Raw genomic sequence first — 27724 nt, forward strand, 5'->3', positions numbered from 1 at the left:
ACCCCGTTAAAGTGAACACGGATTAACATAGTATTTGCCCATAGTCACTTGTATGAGGTGACGTCTCGAAGTGACTAGAGTGTGAGGCGATTGATAGCAAGTTCAAGTGCCATAGAGTCATAAGAGATGACTAGTCGATCACATAGGCAGACTGTTAGGAACATTTTGTCGGGCCTTATGACCGCTTATAGAGTTCTGGCAAATTTATATAGCCTGGTTGTGGCGAGAGCTACTATAGTATTCAAATGAGTCGATTCTTTTGACTAAAGACTATTCGCCTAAGATGGCACAGTTTCAGATTAACTTTGATTTGTGTTACTACTGATGCGTGTCTTTTATATAAGGTTTTCACCTCATTTTTACACGCATTTCTGTGCTTTTTATGTAGCACCTGGCTACAAATACCCCAGAATATTCTACTTTGGTCCGTTTATTGTGATTTGCAGGAATTGACCGAAAAGGAGCTAAATCGAGCCTTAATTGTCCCAATTGTATGCATTCATGGAAAATAAGGAGCCAGAGCTTGGAAATCTAACACTTGGAAGACGCGTGAGCTGAGTTCGGGAAGCAATTCAAGTCCTAACGTGCCTATATAGCTCGATCGAGTGATTTACTACTCGATCGAATGCTCTATATACTCAAGACTGGTCGATCGACCAGTTTAAGGAGCCATCGAGGAGTTTCTGCAAGAGCTGCTCGATCGAGTGATTTGTATCCCCTCGATCGAGTGGTTTGGTGATGATATTGCTCGATCGAGTAGACTATTCCTACTCGATCGAATGGTTTCTCGTGCTTTAGTCAATTTCCGCCTAAGTTACTTATGGGCTTTTGTAGTTAGTCCATAGGTTAGGTTTTAGAATGAATTTTAGTATAAGACTGAAGAAGTAACTACGTTACTCGGATCTCCTCTCCCTTACGTTTTGACTCTAATTCTTGCCACTGTTCTTTGGATTTCCTTGTTTTTCCTTTGCTCGGATTTGAGACACGATCGGTATTATCATTTTTAATCTCTTATTTCTTAATCATTGCTGGAATTCTTCCTTCCTTTTATTGTTATCGTGATCACTTTATTAGTCCTTTAGTTCTATCATTATGTCTAGTCTTAATTATCAACTTGTTGCTAATGTTGATTCGATGATTATGAGTAACTAATTCCCTATGCTAAGACTATAGGGGATCCATAATATGAAGGGAGAGTAATCGATTTATTAGGTTAATGCCGGTATGGTCTTTGTTGGTTAAATGCTACAATTAATTGTATCTTTCTAATTGAGTCGACGCAATTAGACCTATAATTCTTAGTGATCCTTGACCTGGACCGAAAGGTTGGAAAAGGTAGACTAGTAGCGAACAATAGAGTATTTCAGTGAGGACGAAAGTTAAGCTGTTTACACTTTAGGGTGAATTAAGGACCAAAAGGTGACATTCGCTACCCCTTTGACCGTATTTGCATTGACCTGAGACCTAGATTGCTTGACCGGATGATTATGGTGAACCGTTTGTCTTAGCTATTCTTCTCTATATGTTATTTCTTCCCTTTTATTCTCTTTCCCCTTATTCTCTTTAGTTTAGAAAATCACAATTATAAACCCCCAATTTGGTTACCTTGACCAACTTAGATTTAGCTGACAATTTCCTACCTCTCTGTGGATTCGACCCGACTTCCCTAGCTATATTAGTTAGAGCCAGTTGGTATTTTTGACAGGTACGCGACAGACGTGTCAAATTTTGGCGCCGTTGCCGGGGAGGTGGCGCAAACTTGTTGCTTAATTAAGTTTGTCTCTCGTCTCAAGGAATTTATTCCTTGAGGCCGATCTCATTTTTGCAAGGTTTCGATTAGTTTTGCAGGTTAGTTGTCGCTTGAAAGATTATCTGCCAAGATGCCTACTATTACGGAGTATAAAGAGCCATGTGGTAGATGTGGCACGGAAGGGCATGACCCTATCTCATGCATGGAAAGTGTTGAGCGCGTTCTTGCCTATCAGAAATACAAGCAGGGAGTCCCTTTCTCCCAGCTGTATGAAGAGATCGAGAACGATTCTACCCCTTCTACGCCAAAGATTACCACAGGTTTCTCCCTCTGCTAGAGAAGAAATTGCCGAATTAAAGTCCATTATGATGAATATGTCAAATATGTCACGGCAATCAAAACAGATTATATCGAATTGAAAGAACAAGTCGCGCAGTTAACACTCGCGGCAGACCAAGCCAAGCTTCCTCCAATTTGCGATCCAGTCAGTGCAATGAATGTTCAAAATGACCTTACTCATGAAGAAGACGAGGTTTTGATAGCTGACGATAACTCGGATGATGACTTAGACGAGTTTTTGAAGAAAATACTTGCTGCGTGTGCTGTAAACACTCGATCGAGTGACGTTTCTGCTCGATCGAGCAGTTCAACTCATCCTATCACTCGATCGAGTGAAAATGTTGGTCGATCGAGGTGTGCTGGATTCAATGTTGGTCGATCGAGTGATTATCCTACTCGATCGAGTAACTATGCTGAAGATATCACTCGATCGAGTGATAAACATGGTCGATCGAGTGAAATAGAATAAGAAACTGGTCGATCGACCTATAAAAGTACTCGATCCAGTACTCTGTGTGGCGGGGATCCTAATTTACTATCTAATACCGCCACCGTGTCATCTTCCCCTGCTGTGGAGACGTCACGCATTGATGAGGGTAAAGAAAAAGTTGCAAGGCCACTCATTGCTACCAGGGTGCCCTTCCCAAGTCGTCTGAAGGACGCAAAGATCGAGAAACAGTACGGTAAGTTTGTGGACGTCGTGAAGAACCTTCAGGTAACTGTCCCTTTTTCCGAACTTGTTACTCAGGTACCCACCTACGCCAAATTCATGAAGGACATTTTGACACGTAAGAGAAATTTGAGTGAATTTGAGACGATTTCATTTATGGAAGAGTCTAGTAATTTGCTGTTGAATAAGGCCCCTCCAAAAATGAAAGACCCGGGCAGCTTTTCTATTACCTGTGTCATAGGCAATATGGTTATTGATAAGGCCCTTTGCAATTTAGGTGCCAGTGTCAGTGTCATGCCCCTTCTTGTCTGCAAGAAACTGAAGATGAGTCATTTCAAAGTGACTAACATTACCCTACATATGGCTGATAGATCTGTTAGGAGGCCCTTAGGTGTCTTAGAGGACGTGCCTGTGAAAATAGGCAAGCTTTACATCCCAGTAGACTTCATTGTTTTGGATATAGCTGAGGACACTCGGACCCAAATTATCTTAGGAAGACCATTCCTTTGTACAACCTGTCATTATTGATGTCGACAAGGGCGTCGACTCTTGCGATAGGGGATGACGCTATCACATTCGGTTTGCCCGAGACTTTAGCCCACCCAATGATAGAGGACACTTGCTATTCGGTCGATATCATTGACGAGTCTATTTATGACTTCGGTGGGTTCTTTTATGAAGGACCCACTAGAAGCTCTTATGCTTTTTGATGAGTGTGCGAGATGGCCCGATTTACACGATGACGCTGCGTTGGATTTGCTTGTTGATGATTTAGATGAGCATGAGGGAGAACAGGTGGAACAAATGATTAGCACCCTTTGCTCCATTGAGGTAAAGGTACCGGAACGTAAGCCTCTCCCTTCTCATCTTAAATATGCTTTCTTAGACAATAAAGAGCAATATCCAGTCATTGTTAGTGCCAAGATTAGTGATGATCAGCTGACCTCTTTGTTAGCTGTACTTAAGAAAAACAGTAAGGCAATGGGCTATTCATTGGACGATATCACGGGGATTAGTCCCGATATTTGTATGCACAGGATAGAGCTGGAGGAAGATCACAAACCTTGCGAGACAGGTCGTCGCGCGCACCGAACCGAGAAGATGCGAGGATGTTGTGATGGCCGAGGTAATGAAGGCTGCTGGATGCGGGTATTATTTATTCCATCGGTAATTCTAAATGGGTGAGTCCAGTACAGGTAGTCCCGAAGAAAGGAGGGACAGCTGTAGTTAAGAATGAAAAGAATGAATTAATACCTACTCGAGTTGTGACTGGTTGGCGGATGTGCATAGACTACAGACAGCTGAATGCCGCCACCAAGAAAGATCACTTTCCCCTTCCTTTTATTGATCAAATGGTAGAAAGGTTAGCCTCTCATAAATTTTTCTGCTATTTAGACGGGTATTCAGGGTTCTTTCAGATTCCTATCCACCCAGACGACCAGGCTAAGACTACATTTACCTGTCCCAAGGGCGTTTTTGCGTATCGCAGGATGCCTTCCGGTTTGTGCAATGCCCCTGCCACCTTCCAAAGGTGTATGATGGGAATATTTTCAGAGTATATTGAGTCTATCATGGAAGTTTTTATGGACGATTTCAGTGTATATGGAAGTGATTTTTCTAACTGTCTGTCTAACCTTGAGAAAGTGTTGCGATCTTTGTATTGAGGTTAATCTTGTCTTTGAATCGGGAGAAGTGCCACTTTATGGTCAACGAGGGAGTTATCTTAGGGCACTTAGTTTCTGATAGGGGAATAGAAGTTGATAAAGCAAAGGTGGAAGTGATTCAGCAACTACCACCTCCCGTTAATGTTAAGGGGGTGAGGAGCTTCCTTGGTCACGCCGGCTTTTATCGCCGGTTTATCAAGGATTTCTCCAAAATTGCTAAACCACTTACACACTTTGTTGCTTAAGGATGCCCCTTTTGTGTTTACCGACGCTTGTCTTTCGCTTTTAATCGGTTAAAGCAGGCCTTAGTCTCTGCGCCGATCATACAGCCTCCCAACTGGGACTTGCCGTTTGAGATTATGTGTGACGCGAGTGACTATGCACTAGGAGCAGTGCTAGGCCAGAGGAAAGACAAAGCTTTGAATGCTATCTACTATGCGAGCCGAACTCTGGATGAGGCTCAAGTGAAGTACACTACCACTGAGAAGGAGCTCTTAGCTGTAGTTTATGCCTTAGAGAAGTTTCGTACTTATTTAGTTGGGTCAGAAGTCACTGTTTTTACTGACCATGCAGCTTTGAGGCATCTCCTTGCTAAGAAGGAGGCAAAACCACGGCTATTGAGGTGGATACTCCTTCTTCAGGAGTTTGATTTGCGATCAAGGATAAGAAAGGAGCCGCCGAGAACGTTGTAGAAGCGATCACTTGTCGCGATTGATGCGACAAGAAGGGGAAGATTCTCTACCCATTGATGATTCTTTCCCCGACGATACTTTAATAGTCATTATATCGTCTATTGTCAACCAAGAACCTTGGTATGCAGATATAGCTAACTTCGTTGTCGGTGGCAAGTCGCCGCCCGACCTTTCTCATCGCCAGAATAAGCGTTTTACGTATAACGCTAAGCATTATACGGATGATTCTTACTTGTTTAAGGAATGTGCAGACGGTCTCTACAGACGGTGTATTCCGCAGTGGGAGACCAAAATAGTCCTGGAAGGCTGTCACTCCTCTTCATATGGTGGTCACCACGGTCCATCGCGCACCGTGGCTAAGGTACTTCAGTCTGGTTTTTACTGGCCTTCTTTGTTTGCTGACGCTAAATCTTTTGTTTCAGCTTGTGATGCTTGCCAAAGATCAGGGAACATTTCAAAGAGACATGAGATGCCACAGAACGGCATCCTAGAGGTTGAGGTCTTCGATGTCTGGGGCATTGACTTCCAAGGACCGTTCCCCTCCAGTAAAGGTAACAGGTATATCTTAGTAGCTGTAGACTATGTGTCAAAATGGGTTGAGGCGATTGCCTCACCTCATTGTGATGCTAAGACCGTGATAAAGATGTTCAAAAAGATCATATTCCCCCGCTTTGGTGTCCCTAGGGTCGTCATTAGTGATGGGGGGATGCATTTTAAAGAAAAGAAACTAACTTCAATACTGTCTAGAGTTGGTGTCCAGCACCGGCGTGGTTTGGGGTATCATCCCCAAACTAGTGGTCTGGTAGAGGTCTCTAATCGCGAGTTGAAAGAGATCTTGTCTAAGGTAGTTTCTAAATCACGGAAGGACTGGAGTCTTAAGCTAGATGACACATTATGGGCTTACAGATCGCCTTTAAGACACCAATTGGTGCATCACCTTATAGGCTAGTTTATGGGAAATCGTGTCACTTACCTGTTGAATTGGAATGTAAGGCCTGGTGGGCAATTCGTGAGCTTAATTATGATCCTAAGTTGTGTGGTCAGAATCGTCTTTTGCAGCTAGATGAATTGGAAGAGTTTAGGCTCAATGCCTATGACAGCTCGCGGATTTACAAAGAAAAGACGAAGAGATGGCATGACAAGAGAATCCTACCTCGAGAGTTTCATGTTGGGCAAAAGGTGCTGCTGTTTAATGCCCGGCTGAGATTATTTCCTGGCAAGCTGAAGTCCAGATGGAGTGATCCTTATACGGTGACAGCGGTTACCAAATTTAGATCCGTGGAGCTTGAAGATTCCGAGGGGCGTAGATTCAAGGTGAATGGACAATATGTGAAGAATTATCACGAGGCGACTGAAGCGGCCAATCGTGTTGAAGTCTTGCGCTTCGACGAGCTCGACGCGCCAGTTAATTGATGCCAGAAAGGTCGTGCGGGACCTCTTAAACCAGTGCCCGGACTGTTTTATTGCACTTCTGTTGAACTATTTATTTTCCTTTAGCTTTAAGTTGAACTTTAGACATTGTTTTATGAACTTCCTACGTTGTTTTTCTTGCTTTTTATGCGTGTTCTGCAGGTCAAGTACTCGATCGAATGATATTGTGCTCGATCGAGCACTTTTTGAGGCAGCTTTCACTCGATCGAGTGACATTCTCCTCGATCGACCAGAACCAAACTCACTCCTACTCGATCGAGTGGTTTTTCACTCGATCGAGCCCTTCCAATGCACTGGTTCACTCGATCGAGTTGTTTCGAGAGCTCCGTCGAGTAGTTTTGACTCCCAGCTGTTGTTTTACGTCTACGGAGCTACTTCTTGACTTTCTTTGACCTCCCATGTTCATGGTCTGTTTGGGGAGGTCCCTCCTTATGACGTTTCGTAAGTTTTCCGACTCCACTTCTCCTTTTCCTTTCAGTTTGCATTTCTTTCCCTATTTTTGGTATAATGAGGGCATTGTACGGTTTGGTTTGGGGAGGTATGCATCCATATCTGTGTCTGCATGTTTTCCTGCATTTTTGCTTCCATGTTTATTATTTCCGCATGCATTGTTGTTTGAAAAATCATATAAAAATCATATAATTCAAAAATTTTCAAAAATTTCATGTTTAATTTGAGTCGGAACGTTTGAACATTGACGCTACTTTGAATCCTTACTTGAGCCCTGCATATCCTTGACATTTAGTTGGCGTGGTCATGTGCATAATCTACGAGTTTTTGTTTCTTCTTTATCTGAACGAATAGACTTGATTCATTATGTCGGCAAGCTACATTACATTCTGAGGTTAGAGCTTATTAAACTGGTGACATTCATGACCGGTTTCATTTAGGATGTGAGTAGTACTCTCTTTAAGACATGTAACATCAATTTGCATAAGCATGAGTCTAGTCTTCTTAATACCTGTATGCATTCGGTCTGTGGATGGTGACACATGTTAGGAGAGGCAGTCCCCTTTATTACATTCTACCCATGAGCCTCACATAACCAAATTGCCTTTTTGTCCTGTCGGCTACTTTCTATAATACTTCCTACCCTAGCTGAGCTAGTGACGAGTAGTTCTTGGAATGCTTTATTGCAATATGGTTATTCATCTGATTTCAGAAGATGGTGGAAGAAAGAAAAAAATTGTTGAATTGTTGCGAAAAATGAAAAGAAAAAGATCGAAAGAGAAAAGAAGAAGAAAAATAAAGAAGAATCAAAAAAAAAAAAAAAAAGAAAAAAAAAAAGAAGGAATTGGATAATGATTTTCACTCCCATGTTTTATTTATATTTTATGGGGAGTTGACGGTTTCTGGTGTTTTGTGTGTCTAGTGCATAATTTCTGCACTGTTTCATCTTGCTGTTATGAGTACGAAGTTGGGATGCGGTTTATATTTGGATTCGTTGTTGCTAGCCTAGCTGTTAACTCCATATATCCAAATTCATTTTAGCCCCTTCTTACCCATTACCTCACTTACCCAAATGTAAGTCCTCGGCATATGTCTTGGTCACTAGTATGGTTGGAATGCATATGTACGGTTGTAGAGACTTTATTCATGTTAACTGCATGCATGTTCTTACAGGTCGAGTTAGGTGAGTGTCTTATTTCTTCCTGTCTTTCACATATATACTCACCTCGTGCCTAATTTTGAGTGACGAGTGACCCGTGAGAGTCCGAAATCTTTTGAGTCTTGCAAGGTCGACGGTTCAGTAAGTTTGAAACATTAATTTAACTCGTTTGCACTTTTCACTGCCACTTTGTCATGTTATCGCATTAAATTGGTTCTAGTGGATGATTTGTAGCTGATGCGTTGGTCCCGTTCCATTGTTCACCCTTAGTTGCATTCATATTTGCTTGGGGACAAGCAATGGTTTGGTTTGGGGAGATTTGATGCGTGTCTTTTATATAAGGTTTTCACCTCATTTTTACACGCATTTTTGTGCTTTTTATGTAGCATCTGCCTACAAATACCACCGAATATTCTACTTTGGTCCGTTTATTGTGATTTGCAGGAATTGACCGAAAAGGAGCTAAATCGAGCCTTAATTGTCCCAATTGTATGCATTCATGGAAAATAAGGAGCCAGAGCTTGGAAATCTAACACTTGGAAGACGCGTGAGCTGAGTTCGGGAAGCAATTCAAGTCCTAACGTGTCTATATAGCTCGATCGAGTGATTTACTACTCGATCGAATGCTCTATATACTCAAGACTGGTCGATCGACCAGTTTAAGGAGCCATCGAGGAGTTTCTGCAAGAGCTGCTCGATCGAGTGATTTGTATCCCCTCGATCGAGTGGTTTGGTGATGATATTGCTCGATCGAGTAGACTATTCCTACTCGATCGAATGGTTTCTCGTGCTTTAGTCAATTTCCGCCTAAGTTACTTATGGGCTTTTGTAGTTAGTCCATAGGTTAGGTTTTAGAATGAATTTTAGTATAAGACTGAAGGAGTAACTACGTTACTCGGATCTCCTCTCCCTTACGTTTTGACTCTAATTCTTGCCACTGTTCTTTGGATTTCCTTGTTTTTCCTTTGCTCGGATTTGAGACACGATCGGTATTATCATTTTTAATCTCTTATTTCTTAATCATTGCTGGAATTCTTCCTTCCTTTTATTGTTATCGTGATCACTTTATTAGTCCTTTAGTTCTATCATTATGTCTAGTCTTCATTATCAACTTGTTGCTAATGTTGATTCGATGATTATGAGTAACTAATTCCCTATGCTAAGACTATAGGGGATCCATAATATGAAGGGAGAGTAATCGATTTATTAGGTTAATGCCGGTATGGTCTTTGTTGGTTAAATGCTACAATTAATTGTATCTTTCTAATTGAGTCGACGCAATTAGACCTATAATTCTTAGTGATCCTTGACCTGGACCGAAAGGTTGGAAAAGGTAGACTAGTAGCGAACAATAGAGTATTGCAGTGAGGACGAAAGTTAAGCTGTTTACACTTTAGGGTGAATTAAGGACCGAAAGGTGACATTCGCTACCCCTTTGACCGTATTTGCATTGACCTGAGACCTAGATTGCTTGACCGGATGATTATGGTGAACCGTTTGTCTTAGCTATTCTTCTCTATCTGTTATTTCTTCCCTTTTATTCTCTTTCCCCTTATTCTCTTTAGTTTAGAAAATCACAATTATAAACCCCCAATTTGGTTACCTTGACGAACTTAGATTTAGCTGACAATTTCCTACCTCTCTGTGGATTCGACCCGACTTCCCTAGCTATATTAGTTAGAGCCAGTTGGTATTTTTGACAGGTACGTGACAGACGTGTCAACTACGACCTTCGTAAATGGGGTCAAATGGGCATATTTTGGGTTATGATGGCTGTGGCTAGTCGAAGGGAATGAGTGCAATAGGAATTGTCCACCCCTAGTCAGGGTTATAAAAATATCTCAAGGCCACTCGAGGAGTAATGAACTGGAAATGCGTGGCCACGCTCGGAATGTATCCATGTTGGATAAATCCGGTCAATCAGTTATTCTCCAGATCGAGGAAACCACTCTCGATATGATCACTTGCAAGTACGACCTGAAAGACACCTTGCATTGAGTGGGAGATAGTAACAGGACAAGAGAATTGGTGACGCACACTTGTCGAGGACAAGTGGGAGGTTGTTGGAATATGTGTCCTCCGACAATAATGCGATCACGACTGTTGATCATGATGATCACATGTTTAAATCTCATTATAAAGAATACAATTGGGAAGTAATATTGTTACTGTCAACTGGTCAACATATATCGGTAATGATTGGCTGACTAGAGTTTGACATTACTGTCGTGCGACGGTGGTGATTAGTTGACCCCCTAGGTCATACCTATAGGGCAACCATTATGGTTTTTCATCTTATTTACCTAATAATACACTAAAATGAGTTAGTGTATTATCATTCATTTACTCATTTAAAATAAGATTTTCTAGAGAGATAAAAAGCTCTCTTCTTCTTCCTTCATAAAACCGAAAATATTAAAGGTATTATAATATTTTTGGGTCATTTTTCTACTAGATTAATATTGTACTAGTTCCTATAATATTAATTTGGATTAAGGGTAAGCTTTGGGTATAAATCCTAAGGAGAGATCCTACACTTGGATCTTGGTTCATCCATAAGGGAAAGCTCAAGAACAAGAGAGAAAGGTGATCTCTCTTGTGCCCATTAAACCGAAAATCACAATGTAAGGACATGATTTCTCCTTTATTTTGCTTCTTTGTTTGCATGCATAAAATCCATATTTAATTTTATGACAAATTATATTATGACATATATGAGTATGTTAGTGTATATAGATCTACATTTCCTTCACTCCCATCTCCTTTTCTTTCCAGATTTGGCTGATGGAGAGACTGCGGTTGATCGAGGCCTCAATTGATGTGACAGGATATCGCCCCGATCGATTGCAATGAGAACGAGGCTGTACATGGTGGACTTTACTCGAGTATGCGATTATTGGGAAAACAAATTGAAGAGCGAAGGTGGGCCCTTGATCAGGTGGATAGCTCCTTGGTGGCATCTCAAGTCGGTGATTGGAGTATCATCCTAGGATCCGACGCGGTCCATTCGCGTTCCTGGCTTGGAATTCATGGTCCATACCTTTCCGGAGAGATTGATGAGGCAAATGGGCCTAAAACAGAAAATCCCAAAGCTAGACACCGTCCCTAAAACTGCCTTGGCGCACACTACGGAGTCTTGTCGAGAGTGGGCTATTTGGTGGGCCCAAAGGAACATGTGGTTCATACCTGTCCCGGTTGGCTCATTATTGTTATCTGACATATATCTGCTGTGGAGGAAAGCTAGAACCCCCGAGGAATGTGAAAAACTAAGGAAGCACGAGCCCGTAGACTATAAGATCCGCAAAGTGGCGAAAGAGAACCAAAGGTATTTGACTGAGGAGGAAGAAGAAGCCGGATATCAGGTCGTCCGTCCGTCGAAGAAACCAAAGAATGCTCTTGCCGAGAAGATGGTGGGGGATCTAAATGGAAATGCTAGACCGCGAGAACGACCGTTGGTGATTAGGTCGGAGATAACGCAAGAGCGCCCCGCTCGTGGTCGAGATAAGTAATATGACAAAGGTGACAAATGCAAGGGGAAAATAGAAGAATAGCCTTAGTCATCTATAATAGTATTATTTATTATTATTTGAATTGCAATAAACGGAGGGGTTTTTAGAATCCTAGCCTAGCATTTTAATTTCAGCATTTTAATTTGTATGTATGCGGCGTATTACTATTATTTATGGAACAATGAATAAAAGATTTATTAGTTAAGAAACTGTCATAAATTTCCTTTATTTATTCTTGTCGAATTTCAAATGCAATATGCAAATGTCCTTCTATTTACATCTTAAAATGACGGGTTGTATCCGGTGAAGGATTGCCTACGTATTCATTAGAAAAAATGAAATTAAACCTTGTGCGTAGTTCGGGAAAATGTACAAGAATAAATGTTCGAAGCAAGAGCTTGTAGTGGACTTAGAAAAATAAGCATGTGCTTTACTTACTCCTAAAAAGATGCAAATCAATTTGATGATTTGAGGATGTCAAAATGTCAAAACGCAAGAGCGAAATGCCATGAGCTTTTAGCGGGCCAGGGGCCGGTTTTATTTCGTGTCGCACGAGGGTCACGCGAGGTGCGTTTTATCCTATTTCTAAGGGTAGTACCGTTTCAATTGGTCTAGGTTGGTTGAGTTAGAAAATTCATTCCCGTCTAGGTCTGTGATCTTAACCGCACCCCCTGAAAGGATGGACTTGACCAAGAATGGTCCTGCCTAATTAGGCTTAAATTTTCCGCGTGGATCGACAGGTAAGAGAGCTCTGACTGACTTGACTACTAAATCTTCTTCCTTGATATTCCTGGGCTTGACCCGTTTATTAAAGGCTTGTTTGATACGTGCCTGATATGTCTGCACATTATGCAATGGGCGTAGCCTCCGTTCATCCAAGAGGACGAGTTCATCATACCTATCTCTTTTCCAATCAGCTTCTGGAATTTGACTTTCGAGTAGAATGCGCAAAGATGGGATCTCTAGAACTACTAGTTGCACAGCTTCCATGCCGTAAGTCAAATAGAAAGGAGTAGCCCCAGTTGGCGTCCTAACTGATGTGCGATATCCCCACAACGCAAAGGGTATTTTGCTAGGCCAATCGCGATAACTGTCGATCATTTTCTTGAGGATTGTGACGACATTTTTTTAGCTGCCACTACCGCGCCATAAGTTTGAGGTCTATATGGCGAGGAATGGTGATTCTAGATCTTATATTTTACTAACAATTATGCAGCCTCAGCCTCGAAATCTGATCCATTGTCACTGACCATTTCATGCGGGCAACCGTATCGACAGATGGTTTGTATGAACTTTGCCACATTCTTGGCTGTAAGGCTGGTGTACGATGCGGCTTCGACCTATTTAGTGAAATAGTCGATAGCTACTAAGATGAACCAGTGACCTCCTGTCCCAGCTGGAGTGATCTTCCCGATGATGTCTATTCCTCAAGCAGAAAATGGCCAAGGAGAGGTCATGGTATATAACATTTAAGGAGGAACATGTTGCACATTCCCGAAGATTTGGCAGTTATGACAATGCCTGACATATTTGATGAAATATGACTCTATTGTCGTCCAGTAATACCCTAGGCACGTAATCGTCTTTGTCATCATAGGTCCACTTATGTGAGGGCCGCACTCTCCATCATGAACTTCTTCCATTACTTACTGTGTCTGTGAACGATCGAGGCAACACAAGACGACACCAAGAGGTGTTTTTTTATACAACTCTCCTTGTATGAGGAGGTATTGAGAGGCAAGCAGGCGTCTGGCGCGTTATCCCCTCTTATCCATATCTGGTGGATATGTACCGTTGAGCTTCAAATTGAGAATGGCTTGGAACCAATGTTCCTCTGGATTTTCTTCTTCATCTGTAAGGAGGTGTACGTAAGCTGGCTCTGACTGCCGTTCGATGCACAAGGGCATTTCAACCATGTCGTCTGGCATATTGATCAAGGATGCGAGTTTCGCAATAGCGTCCATAAACTGATTTTCTTCTCGAGGTAGGTGTAGATAGGTAACCTGATCGAAGAATTGGGCAACCTGATCTATCTGGTCGGACTCACTTGGAGGTTTAGTTTTCGGTTACTTGTCGTTAAGAGCACCTAGACCAAAACTATATTTATAACTTCACAAACAATTCTACTATTAGTAAAGAGGCAAGTAAAGGTCGGATCCCAAGGGACGGGTATTGATGTAGGATTTTCTATTGCAAGTAGCGGTGTCTAGGGGTGTCACAATTTGGGTTGATGTAAGAAGATCACTAAACTAAATAGCAATAAATGTAAACAAGCAAGATGATTGAAATGAGATGTAAACAATTGATTAAAAGCACTAGGGTGTCATGGGGTCATAGAGGATTCATGGGAATTGATCATACAAACATATTCTCAAATTATAAGCAAGCAATTATTGTTGTGATGGATCGAGTTTGTTTATATCTTACAATCCTAGGAAGGTTTGGGTCCCGGAGCCGAATCGATTAGATTGTACAACACCTATAAGTCGACTTAATCCTCCCTACTCAACTATATGCATGGTCTAATGAGACTCGAGTTGGTTTATGTCTTACAAGTCTCATTGAAAAGGTAAGTGATGGGTAAAAAGTGCAAGGATTCATAGGCTCGCATTTCATCAAACATAACATGTGCATAAGTTGAGATCACAACAAGCAAGCAAATAAAATATGAAAACATATTAATTTAAGCATGAATCATCCCCCATGTTGGTTTCCCCTAATTACCCATTAACCCTAGTTAAGGAAACTACTCACTCATTATCAAGTTTAGCATGTTAACAAGGTTGTCAATCGCATTAACAAAGCAAAACATGATGAATAAATGAATATGATTAACAATAATTAAAAAGGGATTAAGAGGATTATACCTACTAATGATTCCAATAATAAAGCAAAGAATAATAGAAGTACTTGATGCTTGATTGTAAGGTTGTCAATCTCCCAATAATAACCCTAATAATCTTCAATTACCCAAAATAAAAGATGAACAAAAGAGAGATTAAGGAAATGAGATTTGTATTAATATTTGATTAAAAGTTGATTACAAGATTAAGAAGAGATTAGAGTGATATAAACTACACTAAGGATTGATATGAAGAACATGATTATCTAATTAGACTAATGGGGTATTTATAGTGGGGATTAGGTACATAAATTAGGGTTTACTAAGGGCTTAAATGACGATTAAGTCCTTGAGGAATCGCTCCTCTTAAAAGAGATGCCGGTTTCCTTTTTGCCGGTCTTTAATAAATATGCGCATCTTTCACGGAGCTTGAAGAAAGGACGTATGGGGCTATAAGGGAATCCGAGTGTCCAAGGTGTCGGGACGAGCGGATTGCTTGGTTGCTGGACGAGCGGATTCTCAAGCTGGACGGGCAGATTGCTGGGTTACGGGACGAGCGTCCCTTCCACAAAGACGCTCGGATTCTGCCTGTGTTGGACGGGCGTCTTTCTTGGGTGGACGGGCGGATTGTCTTACAACTTCTTTTTCTTCTTTTCTTCTTCCAATAATCCTCCGGGATTTAGTCGGGGATGCAAGGATTTCTTCATCATTGCCCATCTACTATAATATGTACAAAGGCCTTCTAGTCTTGTCTTCTCTTTGATGCTTGGTCATTAGATTCGATCAATTTAGCTCTACTTTACCATGAAAATGCAAGGTTTGCACGCCTCTCCTACCAAGGAAACAAAACCTCAAAGAATATGCAAAACAAAGGACTAAAGATAGTAAATAACCCAATTATGCACTAAAAAGCATAGGAACTAGGCTAATTCGGGGACTAAATATGCTCAAATAATAGTCACATCAAATATCCCCAAACCGAACCTTTGCTCGTCCCGAGTAAAGAGGTGACTAAACTAGGACCGTTTTTAAACTAACCTAATAACATAGCCGATATAAGAAAATTAGCGGGTCTCACTCCGCCCCTTCAACTCACAACAAGACAACCATGAGGTAGGATGCCTTCTTGCAAGGCAAGGAGGGTCTTGCCAAAATGGCGACACATCCAAGCATTAAACCACACAAAATCAAGTAATGGATGCATCTACAAAAGAATAGCCACTTTCCTCATCTAAGTGGCGGAAATTATCTACAAGGGAAGCAATTCAAGGGAACACACTCCTTCATAGATGCAATTTCTTCAAACTACTAAGCCTAGAAGGATACCAATAAATCACCTCCAAGTTGTGTCAAGCTAGGGTACCTTTGTCCTCAATCGTTAAATGCTTTTGTCAAGAATAGACTCCCTATGGTGTTAGAAACACTAGAGGATCGCGGAATTCCCCCTCTTGCCTAGACAAGAAGAAGGGTCATCCCCTCTCTACCATGCACAAAAATGGATACGATGGATAAAGGGATCGATAGTATTTGAGTTTCATTTGGGAGTTTGCTTTTGTTGTTGTTTTTCCCCCCAATTTCTTGTGGCATATAACATTTGAGAACACTTTCTTTTGCCATTTCTTTTGATTTTTGGCATTTTCAACACTTGACAATTTTTCCACTTTTTGCATTTTCTTTTGAACATTTTCAAAGTCACCCCATATGTAGTGAGGGTGCCTTATATTTGAAGCATAGGAGTTCTATTTTTGCTCCTTTTTTCTTTTGATGCATTTTGCAAAAATTTTCTTTTCTTTTCTTTTCATTTCTTGAACTCAAATTTGAACAATTTTTATTTTGTGCCCATTCCCTTTGATGAAAAAATGTATGGTAGAACATGGATGAATGATGGTTGCATGATTTCAAGGGTCACCTTGGAATAAAAGGTAGCCAAGGTGTTATCACACCACAAGGTACTCTTGACTAGGCCTTAATCCATGGGTCAAAGGATACTAGCATGACACATCCTAGGGTGTTTTACAAGTATTCTAACAAGAAAAGTCTTAAGAACAAAAAGCATCTACTAGGGCCTATATACACTTGTCAAGCTTCCCAAGTAGACGGTTTCACAAAAAATTTCTAACATGCAAACTACATGCCATGATGAAACTAACATTTATACATCCTAATGCATATGATTCTACCAACTAATATGCCAAATAACCTAAATGCAATCCTAAATTCACATTGTTTATACCGCATCAATCAAAATAAAGCCACATAGTCATTAACATAAAGAGGAAAAAGGAGATTGGAAAGATCATACCATGCGATCTTCAATATCCTCATGTCTCGGATGTGGCGTAGTCGATCAATGTGAACAAGGATGAACAAACACAATATATACAAGACTACACTACAAAGGAAATGAACATGTTTTTGGATTTTCAATTTTTCAATTTTTTTTTGGATTTTTCGAAATTTATGATTTTTTGGATTTTTGAATAAAAGTCAAATTAGAATTTCCCATCCCCACACTAGTATGGGCATTGTCCTCAATGGTCAATACGATTGGAAATTATGCTAGTATGATGCATGATTTCTATACTAAATGCAAACTATGCTATACTATACTACATGATGCATGGGTTTTTGTTATGGCGGAGAGTGTACTTTAGATTACCTCCCGATGCGTATGCATGTACTTCCCAAAACCAAAACAGACATTATTTCTAACGTCTTGAATTTTGGGGTAGTTCATGCACACGGGATGCAATGCATGAAGCTACAAATTGTCATTTTGGATTTTTCAAGTGGGAACAATAAAACGGAGCACCTTAATGGGGCCAAGGTGCTAGTCCTCCATGTTGCTAGGACTCCGCAACAAACCAAAGACAAAAATTGTACAAGTTATCAAAACATTAAATTCTTTCATGAAAATTGAAAATAAAGAAAGAGGATAAGGAAACTTCACTTAAGCTTGAGATGAGTGCCTCATGCCCGCTTCATCTAGCTATGAATAGATCTCCTAGAGATCGCCATCACCCCCCTCTAGGTCACTATCCCAAATTTCCTTGGATGCATCACTTGTATTAGGGTCCATGAACTCATCTTCTTCGCTATTAAGCTCCACCGTATCCCCACCCCAATATTTGTCGCTCCCTTCACCTTGTTGCCTATTTGCCCCTTCATTTGCTTTTTCCGAATTTGGGAAGAGTATATCCATTTGTGCCCAAGAGGGAAACACTCCCTCCTCACTAATCTTCCCTCGTTGAGCCATATCGTGGAATTGAGGGTAAAGTGCATAATAGTTATCCACGGTAGTTTCATATTGTCGGAAATGCAAGTCTTGGAGAATTCCCGTTACAAAGTCATCTCGGGGGAGAATAAAGGGGTTTGGGTGGTTATATGGTTGGTATTGAAAAGGGTAGGGAGGTATCTTTATTTTCTCATCTTGTTGTTGCTCTTGTTGTTGTTGGGGATTTGGTGGTGGTGGTGCTTGCCTTGCTTGGGTTGGGTTTGCGAGGATGAGGTAGGACGGGATCGGTGATATGGGACCCCTTCTTGGTGAAATTCTTGGTAGACCGGTCATTGGTAAGTAGATTGGATCACTCCCCATTGTTATCCACTTGATCTTTTTATCAACCCCCTCAAGGGTTATCCAATGATGTTGAACAAGAAGGAGTTCTTCATTTATCCTTGTGTTCCCGGGAAGAGGAGTGTACTCATTGAATTTTGGATTGAAATGCTTTGCAATATTTGTAATGAGTCCTCCATTGACGATATGCTTCATCCCATCATCATCCCCATTCCTAAACTTAGCCCACTTCTCAAGTAGTACAAGAGGCGCATTAAAGTGGTATCCACCCCTTCCTTGGATATCGAGATATGACTCCATGAACACAAGATCGAGTTCGTTCACAATTGCCGGGTCCCGGCGTGCAAGGAGGGTGCCGGAAAGGAACCGATAGGCGAGTCTCAAAATAGGGTTTTGAATGTGGAAAGCTAGACACTCCTTTGATGTACATGAAATCTCGGCCGGTCATGGCTCTCCATAGGGGTGCAACACTATATTTCTTTGGTTTTGATGTCCGGGTAGGCGAGACATCAAGGCCAAGCACATTACCAAATTCCACTAGAGTCATCATTCTCGAAACACTTTCCAACCTAAATTCTATACAAATCGTTCGGTTCAAGGTTGTGATTTTCAAGAAGCTTAGAAACTCAAGAACAAGGGATCAGTATGTTTGCTCGTGCATGCGAAATAGGGTAGAGAGACCAAACAATTAAAAAAGGGCTTCCATTTGATGGTAAATCCCAAGCTTCCTTAAAGTTCTATGGCATTAAAACTTGGTAGGGAGAATGTTCTTACCAAGAAGTCGGTGAAAAATGAGCCTTTGCACATCATTTACGAATTCAACATTAGAGAAGTCATCAAGCTTGGTAAGATCCACAATTTCTTCATGCTCCCTTCTTAGAGTGTTGATGTGAGAGGTAGAAGAACTTCCCCTCACTCTTGGCCTTCTTCTATCCCTAAATGAAGATCCCTTTGGTCCCATTCTTTGATTGTAGTGTTGGAATTTTTTACTTGTTGGAGTATGGAGATGCTCTCTTTGGATTGAATCTTGCTTTTGAAACCCTAGAAATTGGGGCTTTTTGTTTTTGTGGAATGAAAGAGTGTTTGGGATATGCTTTGGAGTCATAAGAAGGTGGGTTTTTATAATACAAGTGGAAGGAAGGGTGATGTGTCACAAATTGTGTGGTGGGGAGAAATAAAACCATAAAAACCGAGAGTGAAGGCCGCAGGGAGACGAGCGGAATCGGGCCTGGGATGCTCGGATTCCCTCGATATGGGACGAGCGGATTCCTGGGAAGACGCTCGGATTCTCTTACAGCGGATTTTTCCAGAATTTGAAGCATGCAAGACGAGCGGATTCAGAACTGGGACGAGCGTCTTGTTTGAGGTTGGACGATCGTCTTGTCTAAGGGACGCTCGGATTCCCTTACAGGAAAGTATCCCAAAGTTATGCAGCAAAAAGACGCGCGGATTTGTAATAAGACGGGCGTCTTGAATAAGCCGAGCGGATTTCTTCTTCAGACGCTCGGATTCCTCGCTGGACGAGCGGATTCTCCTCGTTTTCCTTTACTCCGATAAAAAGCTTCCCCACACTTGAAAACTAGTTCCTTCCTTCATCAAAAATCATTAGTGACCCTCCCTCGCTTACTCTCATGGAAAGAATTTATGTTTATGATAAAGGGAATGCAATAAAATTATAAATACAAGTTAGAGGGGTTAGTTTATTTACAAGTGGTGGTTTAGGGAGGACTCCACCAAACTCTCCCTTTGATGATTCCTTCAAGCATGAGGAGGCCCGAGGTAGGTGACCTCGACCTCTCCAATAAATGCTCCCTCATAATATGGCTTCAATCTTTGGCCATTGACTTTGAATTTGCTTCCATCTTCCGCTTTGATTTCAAAATCCCCATACTTTCCAACTTCAGTGATCACATAGGGACCCATTCATCTAGAGTTTAACTTCCCGGGAAAGTGCCGATATCGGGAATTGAATAGAAAGACTTTATCTCCTTTGTGCAAGGCTTTTTGCTTAATTCTTTTATCATGGAGCAACTTTGTTCTTTCCTTGTAGATCTTGGCATTCTCATAAGATTGTAGTCGGAATTCTTCCAACTCTTGAATTTGTATCATCCTCTTTTGACCACTTAATTTGAGATCAAGGTTAAGAGCTCGGATTGCCCAAAAAGCTTTGTACTCTAATTCGATTGGCAAGTGGCATGATTTTCCATAAACAAGCTTGTAAGGAGAGGCTCCTATGGGAGTCTTATAGGCCGTCCTATAAGCCCAAAGAGCATCATCAAGCTTTGTGCTCCAATCTTTTCGAGTCTTGTTTACAACTTTCTCAAGAATTTGCTTGATCTCTCTATTTGAAACTTCAACTTGACCACTTGTTTAAGGATGGTATCCTAAGCCGGTTCTATGTTGAACACCATATTTGGTCAAAAGGGATGCGAGCTTCTTTTCATGAAAATGCGTTCCTCCATCACTTATGATTGCTCTAGGAACTCCGAATCTTGGGAAGATTATTTTCTTAAAGAGCTTGGTGACCGTCTTTGCATCATCGTTTGGGGTGGCAATTGCCTCCACCCACTTTGAGACGTAGTCTACGGCCACAAGGATATACTTGTTCCCGTTGGAAGTCACAAACGGCCCTTGGTAGTCGATCCCCCAAACGTCGAAGATCTCCACCTCTAGTATGCCCCTTTGTGGCATTTCATTCCTCCAAGAGATATTCCCCGTCCTTTGACAAGCATCACAATGAATGATGAATTCCCTTGTATCTTGGAACATCGTAGGCCAATAGAAGCCCGATTGGAGAATTTTTGCCATGGTTCTCCTTGCTCCATGGTGACCGCCATAAGGTGACGAGTGGCATCCTTCCAAGATTCCTTGGACTTCCCATTGAGGGATGCACCTCCGGTAGAGCCCATCACTACACTCTTTGTAAAGATTTAGGTCATCCCAAAAGTACCTCTTTACTTCAAATAAGAACCTCTTTCTTTGGTTGTAGTTTACGATCGGAGGGAGTACTCTTCCAACGATATAGTTGGCATAGTCGGCAAACCATGGGGTGATGTGCCTTTCAAGTTGTGTTTGAATGACCATCAAAATATCGTCGGGAAATGAGTCATTGATCGGCGTTTCTCCTTGTTCATCATGAAACCGGATCCTTGATAAGTGATCCGCCACTACATTTTCAGCTCCTTTCTTGTCTCTTATCTCCAAGTCGAACTCTTGAAGAAGCAAAATCCACCTCAACAACCTTGGTTTTGCCTCTTTCTTTATTAAGAGATGTCGGAGAGCACGGTGATCCGAAAAAGACAATCACCTTGGATCCAAGTAAGTAGGAACGGAATTTGTCCAAAGCATAGACAATAGCAAGAAGTTCTTTCTCGGTGGTATCATAGTTTACTTGGGAGGGATCAAGAGTCTTGCTTATATAGTAGATAGCATGTAGAGCTCTTCCTACCCGTTGGCCAAGAACCGCTCCAACGGCGTAGTTGCTAGCATCACACATAATCTCGAATGGTAGTTCCCAATTTGGAGGTTGAATGATCGGTGCCGAGATTAATGCTTCCTTGATTCTATTAAAGGCTTCAACACACTCGTCAGTGAAATGGAATTGGGCATCTTTAAGTAAGAGTTGAGTGAGGGGTTTCGCTATTTTTAAAAAGTCTTTTATGAAACGGCGATAGAAACTCGCGTGACCGAGAAAACTTCTCACCCCTCTAACATTTACGGGAGGTGGGAGTTTCTCTATCACCTCAACCTTAGCTTTATCGACCTCGATGCCCTTTTCCGAGATTAAATGACCCAAAACATTCTCATGGCATATTCAACTTGTTCTTCAAGTTCATCAATCTCGTCATACTCAAATTTCTTGACAAATTCTTCTTGCTCTTTGGTTTGTAAGATGTCCTCTAGGATTGATTGCTCATGTTCTATAGGTTGATATGCTTCCACAAGGATGTTATGTACTAACTCGGATTGCTCATGGGTAAGTTCTTTGTTAGCTAGAGCGGCCTCAAAGAGATCTACCTCTAATTACCAATGCATATTTTTGGCCTCACTTGCTTCCAAGGCTTCCAATGCTTGCATGGGATCTTTGAAGAAAGGTATACTCAAGTGGTCCTCAACAAAACAATCTATAAGATCCATCTCGCAAAATATCGAACAACTTGAAAATAATTCGAACAAACCTTGAGGAGTTTTACTTCCCCAAGGCAAAGAAAGACACAACTAATAACAATCTAAGAAAATCAAATCAAGTTAACACCGTCCCCGGCAACGGCGCCATTTTTGGTCGGACTCACTTGGAGGTTTAGTTTTCGGTTACTTGTCGTTAAGAGCACCTAGACCAAAACTATATTTATAACTTCACAAACAACTCTACTATTAGTAAAGAGGCAAGTAAAGGTCGGATCCCAAGGGACGGGTATTGATGTAGGATTTTCTATTGCAAGTAGCGGTGTCTAGGGGTGTCACAATTTGGGTTGATGTAAGAAGATCACTAAACAAAATAGCAATAAATGTAAACAAGCAAGATGATTGAAATGAGATGTAAACAATTGATTAAAAGCACTAGGGTGTCATGGGGTCATAGGGGATTCATGGGAATTGATCATACAAACATATTCTCAAATTATAAGCAAGCAATTATTGTTGTGATGGATCGAGTTGGTTTATATCTTACAATCCTAGGAAGGTTTGGGTCCCGGAGCCGAATCGATTAGATTGTAAAACACCTACAAGTCGACTTAATCCTCCCTACTCAACTATATGCATGGTCTAATGAGACTCGAGTTGGTTTATGTCTTACAAGTCTCATTGAAAAGGTAAGTGATGGGTAAAAAATGCAAGGATTCATAGGCTCGCATTTCATCAAACATAACATGTGCATAAGTTGAGATCACAACAATCAAGCAAATAAACTATGAAAACATATTAATTTAAGCATGAATCATCCCCCATGTTGGTTTCCCCTAATTACCCATTAACCCTAGTTAAGGAAACTACTCACTCATTATCAAGTTTAGCATGTTAACAAGGTTGTCAATCGCATTAACAAAGCAAAACATGATGAATAAATGAAGATGATTAACAATAATTAAAAGGTGATTAAGAGGATTATACCTACTAATGATTCCAATAATAAAGCAAAGAATAATAGAAGGACTTGATGCTTGATTGGAAGGTTGTCAATTTCCCAATAATAACCCAAATAATCTTCAATTACCCAAAATAAAAGATGAACAAAAGAGAGATTAAGGAAATGAGATTTGTATTAATATTTGATTAAAAGTTGATTACAAGATTAAGAAGAGATTAGAGTGATATAAACTATACTAAGGATTGATATGAAGAACATGATTATCTAATTAGACTAATGGGGTATTTATAGTGGGGATTAGGTACACAAATTAGGGTTTACTAAGGGCTTAAATGACGATTAAGTCCTTGAGGAATCGCTCCTCTCAAAAGAGATGCCGGTCTCCTTTTTGCCGGTCTTTAATAAATATGCGCATCTTTCACGAAGCATGAAAAAAGGACCTATGGGGCTGTAAGGGAATCCGAGCGTCCAAGGTGTCGGGACGAGCGGATTGCTTGGTTGCTGGACGAGCGAATTCTCAAGCTAGACGGGCGGATTGCTGGACGAGCGTCCCTTCCACAAAGACGCTCGGATTCTGCCCGTGTTGGACGGGCGTCTTTCTTGGGTGGATGGGCGGATTGTCTTACAGCTTCTTTTTCTTCTTTTCTTCTTCCAATAATCCTTCGGGATTTAGTCGGGGATGCAAGGATTTCTTCATCATTGCCCATCTACTATAATATGTACAAAGGCCTTCTAGTCTTGTCTTCTCTTTGATGCTTGGTCATTAGATTCGATCAATTTAGCTCTATTTTACCATGAAAATGCAAGGTTTGCACTCCTCTCCTACCAAGGAAACAAAACCTCAAAGAATATGCAAAACAAAGGACTAAAGATAGTAAATGACCCAATTATTCACTAAAAAGCATAGGAACGAGGCTAATTCGGGGACTAAATATGCTCAAATAATGGTCACATCACTATCCTATCCTGATAGGGTGCTAGACTTTCACTTCGGATTTTCCAGGATCCAGTGATTTGGTTAATGATTAAGGATGAGTCCCAGTGAACTCGAAGGTTCTTGATTCCTAAACTCACTGCTGCTTGTAGACCAATGAGGCAAGCTTCAAACTCTGCTCCATTATTTGTCACCTCGAAGTCGATTTTGATAGAAAGTGGTGTATGCTCGCCTTCAGGAGAAATGAGACACTCTTATTCCAACCTCTCAAATTGGATGCCCCATTAAAATAAAGATCCCAAGAATCTGCACTGGTTTGTAGAATATCCTCATCTGGAAATCACCATGTGTTTATCACTTGCAGATCATCGATAGGGTTATCTGCGAAGAATTCAGCCACGACGCGTCCCTTTATGACTTTCAAAGGTACGTACTTGAGATCGAACTCTGACAACATTAAGGTCCATCTTTCTAAACGTCCATTGACCACGGGTTTCTCGAAGAGGTATTTAACGGGATCCATTTTAAAATACACCTTGACAGAGTAGCTAAGCATGTAATGGCGTAGCTTCTTTGTTGCCCACACAAGAGTGAGGCATGTTTTCTCGAAAGGTGTGTACTTACACTCGTATTCCGAGAACTTCTTACTAAGGTAGTTGATAGCTCTTTCTTCTTTTCCAATAATCTGCACGAGCATAGGCCGCATGGCTGTTTCGGTGACTGTGAGATATAAACCAAGAGGTTGATATTGTCGGGGAAGCATCAGCACTGGTGGTTTGGCCAATATCTTCTTTATCCTGTCAAATGCCTTTTGACAGTCATTGTCCCATATGGTATGGTCCATTTTCTTGAGCTTTTTTAAGATAGGTTCGCAGATTATAGTGAGTTTCGATATGAATCGACTTATGTACTGTACTTTGCCCAGGAATCCTCTGACATCCTTTTCTGTTTGGGGTTGTGGCATCTCGATTAAGGCTTTGATCTTGGATGGATCAATTTCTATTCCCCTCTGGCTTACAACGTATCCCAGAAGCTTGCCTGATGTCACTCCAAATGCACATTTCTGAGGATTGAGCCACATGTTGTATTTGCGCAATCTGAGGAAGAATTTACGAAGGTTATCGATGTGCCCTTTCTCTTGCTTAGATTTGATAATCATATCATCCACGTATACCTCCACTTCCTTAAGCATCATGTCATGTAGCAAAGTAGTCGCAGTGAGCTGGTATGTAGCCCCAGCATTGATTAGCCCAAATAGCATAACAGTATAGCAATATGTGCCCCACTGAGTGATCTGGTTATACCCCGCATACCCGTCCATGAAGGATAACAATGCGTGATCTGCTGTATTATCTACCAATATATCGATGTGCGGTAGAGGGAAGTCGTCTTTAGGACTCGCCTTGTTCAAGTCTCTGAAATCAACACATACCCGGATTTGCCCAGCCTTTTTGGGTACGGGGACTATGTTAGCCACCCAGTCTGAATACTCGGAAACTTTGATGAATCCAGCTTTGAATTGCTTATCGACTTCTTCTTTAATCTTAAGGGCCCACTCTGTCCTCATCCGACGAAGTTTCTGCTTCACGGACTTGAAAACTGGCTTAATTGGAATGCGATGTTCTGCAATATCCCTGTTGATCCCCGGCATGTCCTTGTAAGACCAAGCAAAAACCTCTTTGAACTCGTGTAAGATGTCGATGAAGTTGGCCCTTTTAGTTGGGTCTAGGGTTGTCCCTATCCTAAGTTCTTGGGGTTCTAATTCCGTTCCTACGTTGATATGTTCGTATTTTCTATAACCGCTGCCCCTTCCCCCTCGTCTAGTATTTCTTCGATTATGTAGGGAGGTAATTCGATTGAGTCTGGGTCGGGATCATCCTCATTATCATCGTAAATAGAATTGCATTCAGAATAACACAAGGAGTAAGAAGAATCAGATTTATTCATATTAAAGTTTGAAAATAGTTGAAACAAAGAAGCCATCTGCACAATAGTCAGTGGCGGTAAAGGGACAGTTGTTGTCCCCAAGCTACTGTTACTAGGTTATACTATGCTAGGCGACACAGAGGGGTGGGGAGTGACGACTGGAGGAGACTCTCTAGTGACTTCTCTAGACTTAGGTTTTGACTCCGACTCTGACTCAAATAAATCGTCTTCAGGTTCTCCTTTGAACATCTCTCATTCTCCAGTAGTGAGCTTGAAGAGCCTTCCGTGACTGTTGGTCCATTTGATCGACTTTCTCCATCCTTTATGCTGATTTGAGCTGGTGTCAGTGATCAGTGCTGTAGGGTTGAAATGGTCGTTCCGAAGTATCATGGTTATGATCTCATCTGTAAGACTTTCGGCACTTTTTATTAAAAGGAGATCTCGGAGGTAGACGTCTTCATCGCTATCTGCCCATATTCCATTGATGGATTGAGCTCTCTTAAGCTTATGATTTCAGCTTCTAGGCTAATTATTTGCTCGACTAGATTGTCGGTCACTGCGATCACTTCTTGCATTGTGGATTCTTGAGATAGGATTGAAACCATTGGCCTACCTTCCCTTAGGTGTAGTTCTTGGATTGCGTAGGGATGCCACTACAACTTCTAACTCTGAGACTTGTCTACTTACACTCCTTGCCCATGCGACAAAATCAGCGATAGTAGGGGAGATGGTAAAATAACTCTCCTCATTTTCTAGTGTATTGACCTCATCTTCAGTTGGAGAAATGAGGTGCGAGCAATCAAAGGTGAATTCCTCGTATGTGATCATCAGAATTCCAAGAGGATTCTGAGTATTGTTAGGCTTACTTGCAGGAGGTATGGGAAGGCGCCCATCTTCAATCATATCTTGAATGACATGTTTCAGTTTGAAGCATTTCTCTGTATCATGTCCCCTGCCTCTATGGTACTCGTAGTAGGCATTATCATCCCATAACTTAGATTTCTTTTCTGGGTTAGGTGTAGGTCATATGGGTTGGAGTTTACCTAGTTTCATCAATCTTTTTAGAGCATTGGAGTACGAGTCTCATACATCGGTGAATTTTCTATGCAGGTTATTCTTCTTAGATGATTATTCGACGAGGTTGACCTCGTCGGTCTTGCTAGTGGAGCCATAAGAACGACTCGTTGTGCCTTGATATTCATGACCCATCGTTTTGGACAAGAGTCCTTTACGGATGTCGTCTTCAATTCTTGTTTCTAACACTGTTTAGTCTTTGAAAGACTTTATGTGTTGGTACGTTAGATTGTTCGCAAAGATTGGCCTTAAGTTATCCACGAACTCTTCAACAAGAGTAGCTTCATCTGGGCGTTCGATGAGTTGCGTGCTAGTCTTTCTCCACCTACTTAGGAAGTCGGTGAATCCTTATTTCTCATATTGGGTAAGAACCTCTAGAGTGCGCATATTGACTTGAATTTCAGCATTATCTGCATACTATTTGGTGAATTCAATTGCAGCATCGTCCCAAGTAGCAATCTTCTTATGATCCAAGGAGTAGAACTATTTCCTAGGGATGGTATCGAGAGATGAAGGAAAGATCCTTAGGAACATCTCTGGTTTGATGCCTTTGATAGACATATAATCTTTGAAAGCACGAATGTGGTTCAAAGGGTTTTCATGCCCCTTAAATTTTGGGAT

The sequence above is a fragment of the Silene latifolia genome, chromosome 8 (genome assembly GCF_048544455.1).
Source record: "Silene latifolia isolate original U9 population chromosome 8, ASM4854445v1, whole genome shotgun sequence".
In the NCBI taxonomy this organism is placed as follows: Eukaryota; Viridiplantae; Streptophyta; class Magnoliopsida; order Caryophyllales; family Caryophyllaceae; genus Silene; species Silene latifolia.